Below are 4,901 nucleotides of genomic sequence, written 5' to 3'. Positions count from 1 at the left end.
AGAGAATAAGGGGAGAGGGGAGAAAGGGGAATGATAGCTACTTCGTCATGCACGCTCGAGAGAGGGAGGGAGAGAGAAAGAGAGAGAGAGAGAGAGAGAGAGAGAGCAAGAGCAAGAGCAAGAGCAAGAGCAAGAGCGAAACCGGAAAAGCGAAAGAGAGCAAGATCGAGAAAGAGAAAGACAAGAGAGAGAGAGAGAGAGAGCGAGAGCGAAACCGGAAGAGCGAAAGAATGAAAGATCGAGAAGGCCAGACACAAAGCTTAAGTTGTTGCCAAGCTTGTTGTATCGATCAGAGTAGCGACGAGACCAAGACACGATCCATAAACTCCCTCATCCTTCTTTCTTTATTTATTTATTTACTTCTTTCTTTCTTTATTTATTATACTTAGGTATCCGACCATAAACTCCCTCATCCTTCTTTCTTTCTTTATTCACTTATTATACTTATTTCTTTCTTTATTTACCTATACTTAGATATCCGAGTGATTTATCCCGAGGTCTAAATCAGGACTTAAATAGCCCTTGATTTATTTCTCTGCCAATAACGGCGTCTCGTGTCGATCCTTAACAACCTCCTTCTGTTGTAGTTTGTATACTTAACGACGATGGATAAGGAAGGGAGAAATAGTTTAATTGGAAAGGAGAAATAGTTTAAAAGGAAGGGAGAAATAGTTTAAAAGGAAGGGAGAAATAGTTTAAAAGGAAGGGAGAAACAGTTTAAAAGGAAGGGAGACATAGTTTAAAAGGAAGGGAGACATAGTTTAAAAGGAAGGGAGAAATAGTTTAAAAGGAAGGGAGAAATAGTTTAAAAGGAAGGGAGAAATAGTTTAAAAGGAAGGGAGAAATAGTTTAAAGGAAGGGAGAAAGTTTAAAGGAAGGGAGAAATAGTTTAAAGGAAGGGAGAAACAGTTTAAAGAAAAGGAGAACAGTTTTAAAGGAAGGGAGAAACAGTTTAAAAGGAAGGGAGAAACAGTTTAAAAGGAAGGGAGAAATAGTTTATAAGGAAGGGAGAAACAATTTAAAAGGAAGGGAGAAACAGTTTAAAAGGAAGGGAGAAACAGTTGAAAAAGGAGGGAGAAACAGTTTAAAAGGAAGGGAGAAACAGTTAAAAGGAAGGCGAAACAGTATAAAAGGAAGGGAGAAACAGTCAAAAGGAATGGAGAAACATTTTAAAAGGAAGGGAGAAAAAGTTTAAAATGAAGGGAGAAACAGGTTAAAAGGAAGGGAGAAAAAGTTTAAAATGAAGGGAGAAACAGGTTAAAAGATGGTACGAAGTGGTGCACCTTATAAACTGGAGTACCTCACCCCCCCGCCAGCGTGGGCGAGGGTGTACACGTGGTTCTCAGGTTCAGTGGGAGGTTCAATGGAGGTTTTTAAGGGTTTTTGATTGAGGTTCGAGGGGGATTCGGTGAAGGGTAGATAGGATTCAGTGGGGGGTTGGTAGGGGTTCAATTGAGGTTCTGCAGTGGTTTAATTAAGAAAGATTCAAAGGAGGGGCAGTAGAGGGCTGACAGAGGTTCGAAAGAGTTCAGCGGAGGTTCAAAAAAAGGTCAAAGTAGGTTCAAAAGAGGTCAATATAGGTTCAAAAGAGTTCATCAGAGGTCAATATAGGTTCAAAAGAGTTCATCAGAGGCTCAAAAAGAGTTCAACGGAGGTTCAATGAGGGTTCAACGAGTACCCTTTCTATATTTTCACGAGAATTTATCACCCCCTTTCGACTGACTGCCTCTCGCGTGCTGTTCCGTGATTGGCTTGTCGGGTTTTGGCAACACTGTCCGTAGCCACGTGGTGGTGGTGGGGGGGGGGGGGGTAGCCTGTGAGGGTTGGTAGGGGGATGGGATAGGGGGGGGTTAATATCGAGTAGTTTTTTTTATTGTTATTGTTAGTGGTGGCAGTGTTATTATGTGTGTTACTATTGTTATTATTAGTAGTAGTGTTGTTATTGTTGGTATTATTACCATTATTTGTTTTATCATTGTTGTTATTATCATTAAAATTATCATTATTATTGTTATCATTATGATTATACCATCATCATCATCATTATTATTAGAGATTTCTTTAATGTAGTCTGTTTTATTTTTTAGGGGAAGATGTTTTAAGATGCATTTTGATTTATTTTGAGGTGATTAATGCGATATTAATTTGATTTTGTTTTTATTTGTTTTCATGTACTAGAGTGCATTTATTTAAGAAAATACGACCGTTTCTATCTATATCTATATTCTGTCTATATCTATATCTATCTATTCTATCTATATCTACCTATTCTATGTATATCTATATCTATCTATTCTATCTATATCTATATCTATATATATCTATTCTATATCTGTATCTATCTATCTATCTATCTATCTATCTATCTATCTATCTATCTATCTATCTATCTATCTATCTATCTATCTATCTATCTATCTATCTATCTATCTATCTATCTATCTATCTATCTATCTATCTATCTATCTATCTATCTATCTATCTATCTATCTATACACCAGAATCCATTTCAGCGCGAAATGCCGTTAGAGGACAGCTGGATGTCAAATTTAAAATTCGATTTTTGGACATTCTTGGGCCGCCGGTTTCAAAATTCCTCCGGCGAGATTTCACACCGAGATTATTACTTCAAAAAAAAAAAAAAATTGATGCATTTGATGATGATATTCTTCGGAAAAAAAAATCATCGCATAATATAGCGTTGCGGTTCGTAGATCAGACCAGTTCGGAGAGAGAATTCATTAGAGAAAGAAAAGGGAAGAGAGAGAGAGGGAGAGGGAGAGGGAGAGGGAGAGGGAGAGGGAGAGGGAGAGGGAGAGGGAGAGAGGGAGAGAGGAGAGAGAGGGAGAGAGGGAGAGGAGAGGGAGAGGGAGAGGGAGAGAGAGGAGAGGGAGAGAGGGAGAGAGGGAGAGGGAGAGGAGGGAGAGGAGAGGGAGAGGGAGAGGGAGAGGGAGAGAGGGAGAGAGGGAGAGAGGGAGAGAGGGAGAGAGAGAGAGAGAGAGGGAGAGGGAGAGGGAGAGAGAGAGAGAGAGAGAGAGAGAGAGAGAGAGAGAGAGAGAGAGAGAGAGAGGGAGAGAGAGAGAGAGAGAGAGAGAGAGAGAGAGAGAGAGAAAGAGAAAGAGAAAGAGAGAGAGAGAGAGAGATAGAAAGAGAGAGAGAGAAAGGAGAGGGAGGGAGGGAGGGAGGGAGGGAGGGAGAGAGAGAGAGAGAGAGAGAGAGAGAGAGAGAGAGAGAGAGAGAGAGAGAGAGAGAGAGAGAGAGAGAGAGAGAGAGAGAGAGAGAGAGAGAGAGAAAGAAAGAAAGAAAGAGCAAGTGAGAACGCACCTCGAAGACGAAGACGAAGACGAAGACGAAGACGAAGACGAAGACGGAGAAGAAGAAGAAGAAGAAGAAGAAGAAGAAGAAGAAGAAGGAGGAGAAAAAGGAAAAGGAAAAGAAGGAGAAGAAAAAGGAAGAAAGCACCTCGAAGAAGATGAAAAAAGAAGGAAATAACGAAAATCTGAATAAAAAAAAAAGCCCCGGACAAGGCCCCAAGGATTCCCACGGTGTTCTCTCCTCGCCGCCATTGTCACGCCGGGATTGAGGGGAAAAGTGACCCTCAAGTGACGGGGAGGAATTCCGGGGGATTTGGGGGGAGGGAAGGAGAGGAGGGGGAAGGAGGAGGGGAGGGGGAGAATGAAGGGGAGGGGGATGGGTGGAAGGAGGTGGGAGGGTGGAGGAGAGAGAGAAGGAAGGTGGGAGGGAAGGGTGGAGTGAAGATGGGGGGGGGGGAAGGTGGAGGAAGGAGGAAGGGAGGGAAGGAGATAGAATGGGGAAGAGGAAGGGGGGAGGGGGGAGGGGGAGGAAGGAGGAGGGGTTGGGGAATCCACCTCTCCTCTCTCCCTTTCTCTCTCCCTTCGTGTGTTTGCAGAGACAGAGAAAGGATTGAGCGTTTGAAAGGAAGGCTTAACCTGCCCAGGATAATATTCTGTATGACAAAATAGCCGGATTCTTTTCTTAATTGTCTTTGTTGTCGTTGTATTTGTCTTTGCATTGGTGGTGGTCTTGAGGTTATTATTTTTTTCTTTTTTTTGTCTTATTTTTTGGAGGTTTAGTTTTTGTTGTTGTTTTGATTTTCTTGCGTGGTTTTGAAAGTTTTTTGTTGGTATTAGAAGTGGGTTGTTTATTTGTTTTTTTATTTTTTGTTCACTTGATGTGTTTGTTTGTCTGTTTTGATTTTTTTGTCTCACTATGTTTAACCTTTCTCTTTTTCCCACTTTCTATCTCTTTTATTTCTTTTCTCCTTCTTTCTTTCTTTTCCTTCTTCTTTAGTTTTTGCTCTCTCTCCCTCTCGTTTCCCCTGTCTCTTCTTCTCCTTCACTCCCTCTTCTCGCTCTTTCTTTCCCTTTCCCTCTTCCCCTTCAACCCCTCCTCTCCCTTGCTCTCCCTTTCTCCCCTCCTCTTCCTCCTTCTCCCTTGCTCTCTCCCCTCTCCTTTGTTCTCCCTTCCTCTTGCCCTCCCTTCCCCCTCTCCTCCACTCCCTCCCTCCCTCCTTCCCCCACTCCTTCCTTCCTTCCTTCCTTCCCTCCTCCCCCTCTCCCTCCCTCCTTCCCTCCGTCCCTCCCTCCCTCCTTCCCTCCGTCCCTCCCTCCCTCCTTCCCTCCTTCCCTCCTTCCCTCCTTCCCTCCTTCCCTCCGTCCCTCCCTCCCTCCGTCGGCGCCCAGAGGCAAAGTAACCGAACCCGCCACGAAGGATTGGTTTAGCCCACACAGGATGCTCTGTATAAGGCGGCGATAGAAGGATGGACCTCCTGCCCTTGTGTGCTCTCCTTCCTCCTCTTTCCATCCTCCGCCTCCTCCTCCTCCGGCTACTTCCTTTTATCCTTATTTTTTTCTTGCCTTTCTCTTTTCTTCTTTTTTTTC

Source organism: Penaeus vannamei, chromosome 11, assembly GCF_042767895.1.
Source record: "Penaeus vannamei isolate JL-2024 chromosome 11, ASM4276789v1, whole genome shotgun sequence".
NCBI classification, from domain to species: Eukaryota; Metazoa; Arthropoda; class Malacostraca; order Decapoda; family Penaeidae; genus Penaeus; species Penaeus vannamei.
The sequence above is the reverse complement of the archived record's forward strand: the minus strand, read 5'-3'. Positions refer to the sequence as shown.